A 16,140-nucleotide genomic window follows, 5' to 3' on the forward strand; every position below is an offset into this window, starting at 1 on the left:
TCTGTCTCTCTCTGTCCCAAAAATAAATAAAAAACGTTGAAGAAAAAAAAAAAAAGCAGCAAAAGAAAAGCAGCCAGTTATCTACAAGGGAAACCCCACCAGGTTATCAGCTGATCTTTTCAGCAGAAACTTTGCAGGCTAAAAGGTGGTAGCATGATATATTCAAAGTGCTGAAAGGTAAAAAAAATGCCAACCATATTCTACCCAGAAAGGTCATCATTCAGAATTGGAGAGAGAGTTTCCCAGACAAACAAAAGTCAAGGGAGTTTATTGCCACCAACTGGCCTTACAAGAAATGTTAAAAGGACTTCTTTAAGTGGAAAAGGCCAAAACATTAGTAAACATTTATGAAAAAAATATTAACCGGTAAAAGCAAACATATAGTAAAGGTAGTAGATCAATCACTTATAAAGCCAAAATGAGAATAAAAGACAAAAGTAGTGAAATCAATTATGTCAATAATTAGTTCAGGGATACACAAAATTAAAAGATGTAAAATGTAACACAAAATACGTAAAACATGGAGAAGGGGAGTAAAAATGCAGTACTTTTATGTTTTTTTTAATATTGCAGTTATTTTTTTAAATTTTTTAGAGAGAGAGAGAGCAGGAGTGGGGAGAGCAGCAGAGAGAGAGAGACAGAGAGAGAGAGAGAGAGAGACAGAGAGAGAGAGAGACTGACTCTTAAGCGGGCTCCACACTCAGAGTGGAGGCCCATGCAGGGCTCAATCTCACAACCCTGGGATCATGACTTGAGCTGAAATGGAGTCAGATGCTCAACCAATTGAGCCACCCAGGTGCTCCAAAATGTAGTACTTGTAGGATATATTTGAACTTAAGCAAGCATCAACTTAAAATAGGCTGCTGTATACATAGGATGTTATATATGAACCCCATGGCAACCACAAACCAAAAACCGATAGTAAATACAAAAAAAAAGAGAGAGAGAGAAAGAAATACAAGCCTAACACTAAGGAAAATCATCAAATCACAAGAAACCAGAGCAAAAAAAGAACAGAGATAAACTACAAAACAACCATGCAACAAGTAATAAAATGGAAGTAAGTACATAGCTATCAATAATTACTTTAAGTGTAAATGGACTAAATGTTCTAATCAAAAGACATTGGGTGACTGAATAGATTTTAAAAAGAAAAGACCCATCTATATGTTACCTAGAAGATAGTCACTTCAGACCTAAGGACACACATGATCTAAGGACACACACAGACTAAAAGTGAACAGGTGAAAAAAGATACTCCATGCGAATGAAATGAAAAAAAGCTGGGTAGCAATACTTATATTAGACCAAATAAACTTTAAAACAAAGACTAATACAAGAGACAAAGAAAGATATTACATAATGTAAAAAGGTATGAATCCTACAAGAGGATGTAACAATTGTAAATATCTATGCACCCAATATAGCAGCACCTAAATATATAAAGCAAATGCTAACAGATATAAAGGGACAAACTAACAGTAATACAATAATAGTAGGGGACACCCCACTTACATTTAAGAAGGTAGTTTATAGCAATATAGGCCTATCTCAAGAAATAAGAAAAAATCCCAATCTAATCTTTTACTTAAAGAGAAACAGAAGAACAAAGCTCAAAGTCAGGAGAAGGAAGGAAATGATAAAGATCGGAGCAGGGGAGAAGATGGGGGCGTAGGAGGATGCTGGGCTCACCGGGTCCTGCTGATCACTTAGATTCCACCCACACCTGCCTAAATAACCCAGAAAACTAGCAGAACAGATTCTCCGGAGCCAAGCTAGACAAGAGGCCCACGGAAGAGGGTAGGAAGGGCGGCGAGGTGGTGCGCACTACACAGACTGGCGGGAGGGAGCCGGGGCAGTGGGGCAGCCCACCAGCAAAGCACAGCCCCTGAGTCTGGCTTGCAAAAGCGATGCAGCCACACAGAGTGTGTTCGGACAGCAAGCGGGACTTAACATCTGGAAGGTTATAAGCTAACAGCTCTGCTTGGAGAGCGGGAAGGCTGGAGGACAACGGGAGGGAGAGTTGTTGAGCCCCAGACGACAGAGCTCAGCTTGGCGGGGAACAAAGGCGCTCGCCAGCACCATCTCCCTCACCCATCCGCCAGCCAAAATCCCAAAGGGAACCAGTTACCGTCAGGGAACTTGCTTGCACCGCACAAACACCCAACTCTGTGCTTCTGCAGATCCATCCCTCTGGTGGGTCTGACTCCCTCCTGGTGCTGCAGGGCCCCTCCCAAAGTGGATCTCCAAAGGAAGAGCAAGCTGAGCCTGCCCCTCCCGCTCCTGTGCACCCTGCCTATCCACCCCAGGTAATACGCCAGATCCCCAGCACCACAAGCATGTCAGGGTGCAAGTAGCCCAGACGGGCCATGCCACCCCACAATGAATCTCACCCCTACGAGAGGGGAAGGGAAGGCACACACCAGTCTGACTGTGGCCCCAGCAGTGGGCTCGGGGCAGACATCAGGTTGGACTGCGGCCCCACCCACCAACGCAAGTTATTCAAGAAAGCACAGGGGAAGTGCCCTGCAGTTCTACACCACTCCAGGGACTATCCAAAATGACGAAACGGAAGAATTCCCCTCAAAAGAAACTCCAGGAAGTAGCGACAGCTAACAAACTGATCAAATACGATTTAAACAATGTAACAGAAAAGTGAATTTAAAATAATAGTCATAAAATTAATCGCTGGGCTTGAAAACAGTATAGAGGACAGCAGAGAATCTATTGCTACAGAGATCAAGGGACTAAGAAACAGCCAGGAGGAGCTAAAAAATGCTATAAATGAGCTGCAAAATAAAATGGAGGCGACTATACCTCGGATTGAAGAGGCAGAGGAGAGAATAGGTGAATTAGAAGATAAAATTATGGAAAAAGAGGAAGCTGAGAAAAAGAGAGATAAAAAAATCCAGGACTATAAGGGGAAAATTAGAGAACTAAGTGATGCACTAAAGAGAAATAATCTACGCATAATTGGTATTCCAGAGGAGGAAGAGAGAGGGAAAGGTGCTGAAGATGTACTTGAAAAAATCATAGCTGAGAACTTCCTGGATCTGGGGAAGGAAAAAGGCATTGAAATCCAAGAGGCACAGAAAACTCCCTTCAGACGTAACTTGAATTGATCTTCTGCACAACATATCATAGTGAAACTGGCAAAATACAAGGATAAAGAGAAAATTCTGAAAGCAGCTGGGGATAAACGTGCTCTAACATATAAAGGGAGATGGATAAGACTCGTGACGGATCTCTCTACTGAAACTTGGCAGGCCAGAAAGGAAAGGCAGGAAATCTTCAAGGTGATGAACATAAAAAATATGCAGCTGAGAATCCTTTATCCAGCAAATCTGTCATTTAGAATAGAAAGAGAAATAAAAGTCTTCCCAAACAAATAAAAACTGAAGGAAATCACCACCACTAAACCAGCCCTACAAGAGATCGTAAGGGGGATCCTGTGAGACAAAGTACCAGAGACATCACTACAAGCATGAAATCTACAGACATCACAATGATTCTAAACCCATATCTTTCTATAATAACACTGAATGTAAATGGACTAAATGCACCAACCAAAAGACATAGGGTATCAGAATGGATAAAAAAAAAAAAACAAGACCCGTCTATTTTCTGTCTACAAGAGACTCATTTTACACCTGAGGACACCTTCAGATTGAAAGTGAGGGGATGGAGAACTATTTATCATGGTACTGGAAGTCAAAAGAAAGCTGGAGTAGCCACACTTAGATCAGACAACTAGACTTTAAATTAAAGGCTGTAACAAGAGATGAAGAAGGGCATTATATAATAATTACAGGGTCCATCCATCAAGAAGAACTAATGATTATAAATGTCTATGCTCTGAATACGGGAGCCCCCAAATATATAAAACAATTACTCACAAACATAAGCAACCTTATTGATAAGAATGTGGCAATTGCAGGGGACTTTAATACTCCACTTACAGAAATGGATAGATCATCTAGACACAGGATCAATAAAGAAACAAGGGCCCTGAATGAGACATTGGATCAGATGGTCTTGACAGATATATTTAGAACTCTGCATCCCAAAGCAACAGAATATAATTTCTTCTCGAGTGCACATGGAACATTCTCCAAGATAGATCACATACTGGGTCACAAAACAGCCCTTCATAAGTATACAAGAATTGAGATTGTACCATGCACACTTTCAGACCACAATGCTATGAAGCTTGAAATCAACCACAGGAAAAAGTCTGCAAAACCTCCAAAAGCATGGAGGTTAAAGAACACCCTACTAAAGAATGACTGGGTCAACCAGGCAATTAGAGAAGAAATTAAAAAATATATGGAAACAAATGAAAATGAAAACACAACAATCCAAACGCTTTGGGATGTAGCGAAGGCAGTCCTGAGGGGAAAATACACAGCAATCCAGGCCTATCTCAAGAAACAAGAAAAATCCCAAATATAAAATCTAACAGCACACCTAAAGGAACTAGAAGCAGAACAGCAGACACCCTAAACCCAGCAAAAGAAGAGAAATAATAAAGACCAGAGCAGAAATAAACAATACAGAATCTAAACATACTGTAGAGCAGATCAATGAAACCAAGAGTTGGTTTTTTGAAAAAATAAACAAAATTGATAAACCTCTAGCCAGGCTTCTCAAAAAGAAAAGGGAGATAACCCAAATAGATAAAATCATGAATGAAAATGGAATTATTACAACCTATCCCTCAGAGATACAAACAATTATCAGGGAATACTATGAAAAATTATATGCCAACAAACTGGACAACCTGGAAGAAATGGACAAATTCCTAAACACCCACATACTTCCAAAACTCAAACAGGAATAGAAAACTTGAACAGACCCATAACCAGTGAAAAAACTGAACCAGTTATCAATAATCTCCCAACAAATAAGAGTCCAGGACCAGATAGCTTCCCTGGGGAGTTCTACCAAACATTTAAAGCAGAGATAATAACTATTCTTCTGAAGCTATTCCAAAAAATAGAAAGGGAAGGAAAACTTCCAGGCTCATTCTATGAAGCCAGTATTACTTTGATTCCTAAACCAGACAGAGACCCAGTAAAAAAAGAGAACTACAGGCCAGTATCTCTGATGAATATGGATGCAAAAATTCTCAATAAGATACTAGCAAATCGAATTCAACAGCATATAAAAAGAATTATTCACCATGATCAAGTGGGATTCATTCCTGGGCTGCAGGGCTGGTTCAACATTTGCAAATCAATCATTGTGATACATCACATTAATAAAAGAAAAGATAAGAACCATACGATCCTGTCAATCGATGCAGAAAAAGCATTTGACAAAATTCAGCATCCTTTCTTAATAAAAACCCTCGAGAAAGTCGGGATAGAAGGAACATACTTAAACATCATAAAAGCCATTTATGAAAAGCCCACAGCTAACATCATCCTCAATGGGGATCCCTGAGATCAGGAACACGACAGGGATGTCCACTCTCACCGCTGTTGTTTCACATAGTGTTGGAAGTTCTAGCATCAGCAATCAGACAACAAAAGGAAATCAAAGGCAACAAAACTGGCAAAGATGAAGTTAAGCTTTCACTTTTCGCAGATGACATGATATTATACATGGAAAATCCAATAGACTCCACCAAAAGTCTGCTAGAACTGATACATGTATTTGTATTCAGCAAAGTTGCAGGATACAAAATCAATGTACAGAAATCAGTTGCATTGTCATACACTAATAATAAAGCAACAGAAAGACAAATAAAGAAATTGATCCCATTCACAATTGTACCAAGAAGCATAAAAAAATCTAGGAATAAATCTAACCAAAGATGTAAAAGATCTGTATGCTGAAAACTATAGAAAGCTTATGAAGGAAATTGAAGAAGATATAAAGAAATGGAAAAATATTCTGTGCTCATGGATTGGAATAATAAATATTGTTAAAATGTCAATACTACCCAAAGCTATCTACACATTCAATGCAATTCCAATCAAAATTGCACCAGCATTCTTCTCGAAGCTAGAACAAGCAATCCTAAAATTCATATGGAACCACAAAAAGCCCGGAATAGCCAAAGTAAATTTGAAGAAGACCAAAGCAGGAGGCATCACAATCCCAGAGTTTATCATCTACTACAAAGCTGTAATCATCAAGACAGCATGGTATTGGCACAAAAACAGACACATAGACCCATGGAATAGAATAGAAACCCCAGAACTAGACCCACAAAAGTATGGCCAACTAATCTGACAAAGCAGGAAAGAATAGCGGATGGAAAAAAGACAGTCTCTTTAACAAATGGTGCTGGGAGAACTGGACAGCAACATGCAGAAGAATGAAACTAGACCACTTTCTTACACCATTCACAAAAATAAACTCAAAATGGATAAAGGACCTGAATGTGAGACAGGAAACCATCAAAACCCTAGAGGAGAAAGCAGGTAAAAAAAACCTCTCTGACCTCAGCCACGGCAATTTCTTACTTGACACATCCCCAAAGGCAAGGGAATTAAAAGCAAAAATGAACATTGGGACCTCATGAAGATAAAAAGCTTATGCACAGCAAAGGAAACAATCAACAAAACTAAAAGGCAACCAACGGAATGGGAAAAGATATTTGCAAATGACATATCGGACAAAGGGCTGTAGTATCCAAAATCTATAGAGCTCACCAAACTCCACACCCAAAAAACAAATAATCCAGTGAAGAAATGGGCAAAAGACATGAATAGACACTTCTTTAAAGAAGACATCCAGATGGCCAACAGGCACATGAAAAGATGCTCAATGTCACTCCTCATCAGGGAAATACAAATCAAAACCACACTCAGATATCACCTCACGCCAGTCAGAGTGTCCAAAACGAACAAATCAGGAGACTATAGATGCTGGGGAGGATGTGAAGAAACGGGAATCCTCTTGCACTGTTGGTGGGAATGCAAACTGGTGCAGCCGCTCTGAAAAACAGTGTGGAGGTTCCTCAAAAAATTAAAAATAGACCTACCCTATGACCCAGCAGTAGCACTGTTAGGAATTTACCCAAGGGATACAGGAGTGCTGATGCATAGGGGCACTTGCACCCCAATGTTTATAGCAGCACTCTCAACAATAGCCAAATTATGGAAAGAGCCAAAATGTCCATCAACTTATGAATGCGTAAAGAAATTGTGGTTTATATACACAATGGAGTACTATGTGGCAATGAGAAAGAATGAGATATGGCCCTTTGTAGCAACGTGGATAGAACTGGAGAGTGTTATGCTAAGTGAAGCTATACAGAGAAAGACAGATACCATATGTTTTCACTCTTATGTGGATACTGAGAAACTTAACAGAAACCCATGGGAGAGGGGAAGGGGGGAAAAAAAAAAAAGAGGTTAGAGTGGGAGAGAGCCAAAGCATAAGAGACTCTTAAAAACTGAGAACTGAGGTTGATGGGGGGTGGGAGGGAGGAGAGGGTGGGTGATGGGTATTGAAGAGGGCATCTTTTGGGATGAGCACTCGGTGTTGTATGGAAACCAATTTGACAATAAATTTCATATATTAAATAAATATTTTAAAAAAACTAAAAAAATAAAAAGATCGGAGCAGAAAAAATAGAAACTAAAAAAAAAGAATAGAAAAGATCAATGAATCTAAAAGCTAGTTCTTTGGAAAGATAAACAAAATTGATAAAACGTTAGACACTCATAAAGAAAAAAAGACTCAAAATCAGAAATGAAAAAGAAGTTACAACTGACACCACAGAAATACAAAGCATTATAAGAGACTACAAAAAATTATATTCCAACAAATTGAACAACCTATAAGAAATAGGTAAATACCTAGAAACATACAACCTTACAGTTTTTTTTAACTTAAAAAAATGTTTATTTATGAGAGACAGAGCACAAGTGGGGGAGGAACAGAGACAGAGAGAGACACAGAATCTGAAGCAGGCTGCAGGCTCTGAGCTGTCAGCACAGAGACCAACGTGGGGCTTGAACTCACAAACCACAAGATCATTACCTGAGGTGAAGTTGGACACTTAACCGACTGAGACAGCACCCAGGAGCCCCAAAGCACACAATCTTCCAAAACTAAAAAGGAAAGAAAAAGATAATCTGAACAGACCAATTACTAGTAATGAATTTGAATCAGTTATCAAAAATATTCCTAACAAATGTAAGTTTAGGACCAGCTGGCTTCACAAATGAATTCTACCAAACATGTAAAGAAAAGTTAATACATATCTTCAAACTCTTCCAAAAAAATTGAAGAGGAAGGAATGCTACCAAATTCATTCTACAAGGCCAGCATTAACCTGATACCAAAACAAAGACACTATGAAAAAAGAAAATTACAGGCCAATATCCTTGATGAACAAGATGCAAAAAGTCATGAACAAAATAGAGTAAAACCTTGGATTGCGAATAACTTGTTCTGTGAGTATTCCACAAGATGAGTAAACAGTTCTAATAAATTTTAGCTTGATACACGAGCGATATTTTGCAATATGAGTAGTACATAATACCAAACATCACATGATCACACCTGAGCCAATGGTTTCTCTCTATCAGATTGTGGGTGATCATCTCCCATACTCGGATGCTTGGTCTCAGGCCATGGTGTCTGGCAGAAATCAGTGATTTTTCAGAACATTGGGAAGTGCCCACAACTGGCACTAGTGTATTTTCTTGTCACTTCAGAGCACCTATGGACAGTCCTTTGCTTTCCCATACAAGAATAAGCTTACAAATGCTTTGCTTCATTCTAGGTTAGGCTGCCTGCAGACACAGACCCTAATGTAATTGCCAGTTACATTAAATGCAGTATATGACAAGAGTTTATACTGTACTGTAGTTAATATCTGTGTGAACATATACAATGGCCCCCATGCAGAAAAAGATTCCGTTGAGCCAAAAGATAGCAATGATTCATTAGTGCTAGTGAAAGTCATCCTACACAACAACCCTCCTCTCTTGTCTACCTCATACCAGCCATGAAGGTTTTAAAAGGTAACTGCAGGTTAATTTGTTCATTTTTGTGTGTTGTATTTTATTATTTTGTATTACATTACAGTATTTAAATAATTTTTATATGAATATTTTGGGGTTATAGAACGAATCATCTGAGTTTTCATTAATTATTATGGGGAAATTTGCTTTGATATATGAGTGCTTCGGATTACAAGTATGTTTCCAGAATGAATTATGCTGGCAAACCAAGGTTTTACTGTAATAGAAAATTGAATTCAACAACACCATTAAAAAGATCATTCACCATGATCGAGTGAGATTTATTCCAAGTATGCAAGGATGGTTCGATATCCACAAATCAGTCAACATGAAACACCAAATCAACAAAAAATGATAAAAATCATATAACCATCTCAACAGATGGTAGAAAAAGCATGACAAAATTCAGCATCCATTCATGATACAAACTGTCAACAACATGGGGATAAAGGGAACATACCTCAACATAATAAATGCCATATATTGAAAAAAAAAAAACAACACAGCTAATATCACACTCAAAGGTAAAAAGCTAAAAGCTTTTCCTCTAATATCAGGAAAAAGACCAGGATGTCCACTCTTACCACTTTTATTTAACATAGTACTAGAAGTCCTATCCACAGCAATCTGACAAGAAAAAGAAATAAAAGTCATCCTAATTGGTAAGAAAAAAGTAAAACTGTCACTTGCAGATGACATGATACTAGATATAGAAAACCCTAAAGATTCCACTAAAAATTATTAGAACTAATAAATGAGTCAAGTTGTAAGATGCAAAGTTATACAGAAATCTGTTGCATTTCTATACACTATTAGTGAACCACCAGAAAAAGAAATTAAGAAAACAATGTCATTTACAATTGTATCAAAAAGAATAAAATACCTAGGAATAAATTTAACCAAGGAGGTGAAAGACCTGTACTCTGAAAACTGTAAGCTATTAAAGAAACTGAAGACGACACAAATAAAAAAAATACGCCATGCTCATGTACTAAAGAATATTGTTAAAATGTCCATCCACACTACCCAAAAAATCTACAAATTTAATGCAATCCCTATCAAAATACCAATAGCAGTTTTCACAGAAGACCAAAGCCAGAGGTATCAGAATAGCAGATTTCAAACTATACCTCAGAGCTATAGTCATGAAAACACTATGGAACTGGAACAAATATTGACACACAAATCAATGGAACAGAATAGAGAGCCCCAAAATAAACCAGCACTTATATGGTCAATTAATCTAAGACAAAGTAGGCAAAAACACACAATGGGGAAAAGACCATCTGTTCAACAAATGGTGTTGGGCTGGGGGGGCTGGATGGCTCAGTCGGTTAAGTGTCTGTCTTCAACTCAGGTCATGATCTCGCAGTTCATGGGTTCAAGCCCTGTGCACTCAGAGCCTGGAGCCTGCTTCAGATTTTGTGTCTCCCTCTCTCTCTGCCCCTCCCCCACTCACACTCTGTGTCTGTCTCTCAAAAATGAATAAACATTTTAAAAAATGGTGTTGGGAAAACTGGACAGCCACATGCAAAAGAATGAAACTGGACCATTTTCTACACTATATACAAAAATAAACGTGAGACCCCAAATTGTAAAACGCCTAAAAAAAAATACAGGCAGTAATACTCTTGGACATTGGTCTTAGCAGTATTTAATCTATCTCCTCAGACAAGGGCAAAAAAAGCAAAACTAAACAAGTAGGACTCTATCAAAATAAAAAGCTTTTTCACAGCTAAGAAAACCATCAACAACAAAAAAAGGGACATACAGAATGGGAGAAGATATTTGCAAAAATATATTTAGTAAGGATTAATATCCAAAATATATTTAAAAACTCATACAACCCAATGCCAAGAAAACAAACAATGCAATTTAAAAATGGATAGAGGATCTGAATACACATTTTTCCAAAGACGACATACAGATGGCTAAGAGACATGTGAAAAGATGTTGTCAATAATCATCAGGGAAATTAAAAAAAAAAAAAAAAAAAAAAGCACAAGTGAGATATCACCTCACATCTGTCAGAATGGCCAGTATCAAAAACACAAGAAATAACAAGTGTTGGTGAGGATGCAGATAAAAGGGGACCCTCATGCACTATTGGTCTATTGTCAGAATTGTAAATTTGATACAGTCACTATGGAAAAGAGAATGGAGGTTCCTCAAAAAATTAGAAATACATAGCAGCACTTTCAACAATGGTCAAATTATGGAAAAAGCCTAAATGTCCATCAACTGATGAATGGATAAAGAAGAGGTGGTTTATATATACAATGGAATACTACTTGGCAATGAGAAAGAATGAAATATGGACTTTTGTAGCAACGTGGATGGAACTAGAGAGTGTTATGCTAAGTGAAGTAAGTCATACAGAGAAAGACAGATACCATATGTTTTCACTCTTATGTGGATCCTGAGAAACTTAACAGAAGACCATGGGGGAAGGGGAAGGAAAAAAAAAAAAAAGAGAGGGAGGGAGCCAAACCATAAGAGACTCTTTAAAAACTGAGAATAAACTGAGGGTTCATGGGGGGTGGGAGGGAAGGGAAAGTGGGTGATGGGCATTGAGGAGGGCACCTGTTGGGATGAGCACTGGGTGTTGTATGGAAACCGATTTGACAACAAATTTCATGTTAAAAAATGAATGAATTAATTAGAAATACAAATATCATACGATCCAGTAATTCTACTACTGGGTATTTACCCAAAGAAAACAAAAACACTAATTTGACAAGATACATGCTCCCATCTTTTTAATGAAGCATTATTTACAATAGCCAAGATATGGAAGCAACCTAAGTACCCAATGACAGATGAATGAACAAGGAAGATATTGTGTGCACGCATGCGTGCGTGCGCGCACGCGCGCACGCGCACACACACACACACACACACAAACTGGAATATTACTAAGCTATAAAAAAGGGGGAAAAAGAATCAAATCCTGCCATTTGTGACATGGATAGACCTCAAGGGGGTTATGCTAAGTGAAATAAGATAAACACAAATATATGATTTCATTTAGGTGTGGAATCTAAAAGATAAAACAAAACAGAAACAGACTCATAAATACAGAGAACAGAGTGGTGGTTGCCAGAAAGGAGGGTAATAAGAAGATAAGTGAAATAGGCAAAGGGGATTAAGACATACAAACTCCCAGTTATAAAATAAGTAAGTCACAGCAATGTAAAGTACAGCATAGAGAATAGTCAATAATACTATAATGTACTATAATATATAGTATATATATAATAACACTATATATATATAATAAGAGCACAAAGTCAGTAACTTTGTATGGTGACAGATGGCAACTACACTTATGGTGAGCATCTGTAATATATGTAAATGTTAAATCACTATCTGGAACTAATATATCTGGAACTAATATAATATTGTATATCAACTATACTTCCATTAAAAGCAAATAATTTTTTAAAAAGAAATAAAGGACTTCTCTGCAGTTACAATAAACAAGATAATCAGATTGTAACAAGCACCCTGAAGTAAATGAATAGGGCCATATAACTGATAACAAGGAAAGACAGGGAGCTACATTAGGGTCATCAGAGGAATAGACAGCTGAGCAGCCATTCAGGGAAGAACATAAGAAAATGTATTCGGGGCACAAATGTGATAGAAGAAAGAACTTGATATAATGGAGGAACAGAAGGAGGCCAGTGTGATTGTACAGTATTGAGGAGTGAAGTTGGAAAAGGAGGCAAGCCTGATAATGAAGGACCTTGGAGGCCACCATAGGGAAAGCCAGGAAGGGCTTACGTAGGAATAACCTAAGTATATAGTTTCCATATTTTTAAGCATATTCATGTGGCTACGGAGAACCAACTGTATGAGACAAGAGTGGAAAGGGTTAGCATGTCAACTCAAGTGAAAGTGAAGGAGGCTTAACCTACTAGCAGTGGAAAGGTAGAACTGACACAGTTTGGTGGTGGATTAGATATGGCGGCAAAGAGAGGAAGCCCAAGAATAAACCCTGAGAAACTGAGTAAATTTTGTTCCATTTACTAAGATGGAAACAACTTAAAAAACTGGGGGGAAAAAAGGAAAAATATATTTTTTATATATATATTTCATATATATGTACGTATATATTTTTCATACACATATATATGAAATACGGGTTTTTGATGTTAGACAATAGATAAAACAGGATAGAGGAATTAAATGAGTTGAGCCCCATGAATGCCCAGATTCCTCCTTAGAGGCAGTTTCTAGGTTATGGGGCAGGAAGGGGGAACCTAAACCAAATCAAGCAGCCTCGTTATGTTCAGGAGACAGTCAAGAATTTGCAAAGGCCAAGACGGCTGGAATTTGCAGGGCAGAGTACCAGAGGAAAGACAGCTGCATAGAGAGGAGAATACCAAAATAATGTGCAGAGAGTTCTTTTCAAGTCTTTAGGTAAGTATTGACCAGCACAATACTTGTTAGGAAATACTGAACAACAGGGAAAGAACTACCAAAAGAAGCAGGCAGACAAACTTTGAGCTGGGAAGAGTTTGTGTTCCCACAGTCAAACCGGTAAAAATCTCACCTAATAAGCAGGGAACTGGGTAGAATACTCAGGAGGATACTGCTTCCATAGGGGAAAAAGTAGCCTTGGATTAAAGGCTGCTCTGGCCCAACTCACAAAGCTTAAAAGCCTTGAAATGAACAAACAGTTTCCAAGTAACTTAACCATATTCCAAAACAAGCTCAAGAATATTTAAAAGAATGTAAAAACAACACATGCATATACACAAAAATCCAACATCCAACAGTATAAAATTCACATCCAATAAAAAATTAGCAGGCATGCAAAGAGGAAAATATGACCCAAAATAAGAAAAATCAATCATTGAAAACAAACCCCAAAATGACACAGATAACTCTTTTAATGTCCTTCTTTACTATTTCTATTATAAATATATTAAACAAGGTAGAGAAAAGAAATAGCATATTAAGGAGAGGCATGAAAGATAAAAAAAAAAAAAAAAAACCAATTTCCATAGGCAAAAATACATTAGGTAAGATTAACAGCAAATTAGTGAAGAATAAGTTAGTGAACTTGAAGGCAAGGCAACAGAAACTATCCAAAATTAAATCAGAGAAAAAAGACTGGGAAACGTATAAAACATTAGTAAGCTGTGGGTCAACTTCAAGCATAGTATTATGCTTATAAACTGGGAGTCCCAGAAGGAGGTAGGAGAGCATGGAGTATAGAAAATTTATTTTAAGAAATAATAGCGGAAATTAAACTATATAAATATACACACATCCAATAAGTGCAACAAACCCCAAGCACAAAAATCATGAAGAACACCACACCAATGCATATTGTAATGAAACTGCACAAATTTGATGATGAAACCTTAAATTAAAAGCAGCAGAGGTTTTAAAAAATTACATACAGAGGAACAAAGATAAGAATGACAAGAGTTCTTTTCAGAAACAACACAATCCAGAGTAGAGCAACAACACTTTTAAAACCAGAATTTTAGGGGCACTGGGTGGCTCAGTCAGTTAAGCATCTGAGTCTTGATTTCCTCTCAGTTCATGATCTCATGGTTTCATAGGTTTGAGCCCCATGTCGGGATCTGCACTGATGGCACAGAGCCTGCTTGAGATTCTTCCCCTCTCTCTGCCCCACCGCCCCCACCCCCTACTCACACTCTCCGTCTTTCTCAAAATACATAAATAAACTTAAAAAAAAACTAGAATTTTATACCCAGCCAAAATATCTTTCGAACATAGAGTCAAAAATCTTTCTCAACAAGGTGGGGCTGTACACATTGCTGAAAGTATTTTGGATTTTTGTCTTCAAAGTAATAGTAAAGCCACTAATAGACTCTAAATGGTGAGACTTGCATTTTAGGAAAAACACATTAACTTCGGTTAAGAACAGATTGAGTTTGGGGGCCAGGGGGCCACACATATGTAAGAGCAAAGGAGCATAAAGTTGTTCAAAAAACAGGATAACATTGATTGGGCTGGTAGAAGTGGGTATGAAGAATGGTAGACTGATTAGAAAAACATCTAGAAGATACTTATTTGAAGACTTGGTGCCTGGATGTGAGGTGTGAGGAAGAGGAAGGAATCAAGAATGATTCCTGTTCCTGACATGAGCGACTATACTTACATATAATTTTATCTACCTGAAAAATAATGTAAACCATTTATACACTATCAAAACTGTAACTGAAATCCACGAGTAAACTATTCTAAATACTGCATTTAAACTAAAGAATTCACTGTGTAAAAATGCAAATAAAAACCAAATAGCACTTTTTTGTAGGAGAGAAAGATACAGGCATAAGCATTCTTCATCTGAAATTCGCACTGAGCTCAATCTCGCATTGACACAGTTGCTATTGTTCCTTATAGAAAATAGTAAAAGAATGACTTCTACGAGCCATCTGATGAAACACTGAAGTGCCTTTACAAAACAGTTCCTTCTACAGGCAAATCACTATTATGGGGGGGTACCTTTAAAAGTAATTATAACTCTCATGAGGCATTTAAAATGGCTGCAAATTTTTGGTAATCCCTCCTAGTTCAGCAACCTCACTTCCTATGTTTCTATCTTCACAGGAATCTATTGGTGAAAGATTTTTAAAAGGTTTTAAATAGTAACAACAAAGGTTTGTCATGGATTTATAAAGTGTTGCGTACTATTATGTTGTACTAAGTACTTTACATGATAATCTCATACAACCTTAAAAACTCTATTAGGTGGTAGTTCTCCCCATTCAACAGATAAATTGAGATGCAAAGAGGTTAAGGAATTTGTCTTACATTATGAAGCTAATAAGTGGCAGAGCTAAGGATATAAAACCAGGGAGGTCTGACCTCAATCCCTGGGGACTCTTGAGAAATTCATCTTTAAACTTCAAAAATCTTCCTGCACATTAGAATATGTGTAACTGGTATACTGATTTTGTGTGGGTACATTCTTTACATGTAATAAGTTTCTAAATTATTTCCTTTTAAAAATTTACAAAAGGGATTAAAAGTATACTTATCATGTGGTGAGCATTGAATAATGTCTAAAACTGTTGAAACATTATAATGCATGCCTGCAAATAGCACTGTATGTTAACTGTATTTCAATTAAAAATAAGATAAAATTGGGGTGCTGGGTGGCTCAGTC

General features: G+C 37.5%; 1 protein-coding gene across 10 annotated transcripts in view; it reads right to left on the reverse strand.

The window, feature by feature from the left end:
• The window catches only part of PHTF1 (putative homeodomain transcription factor 1), a 96,895-nt gene that overhangs the window by 18,570 nt on the left and 62,185 nt on the right, over window positions 1–16,140 (reverse strand). For 4 of the 10 annotated variants that reach the window (XR_006582879.1, XR_006582876.1, XR_006582878.1 and 1 more), the window contains exon 21: window positions 7,999–8,069. The exons of the other annotated variants lie outside the window; for them this stretch is intronic. The gene's annotated coding sequence lies outside the window, so the exon portion shown is untranslated. The remainder of the gene's footprint in view (window positions 1–7,998; window positions 8,070–16,140) is intronic. 10 annotated transcript variants of the gene reach the window in all.

Source organism: Felis catus, chromosome C1 (genome assembly GCF_018350175.1).
Source record: "Felis catus isolate Fca126 chromosome C1, F.catus_Fca126_mat1.0, whole genome shotgun sequence".
Lineage (NCBI taxonomy): Eukaryota > Metazoa > Chordata > Mammalia > Carnivora > Felidae > Felis > Felis catus.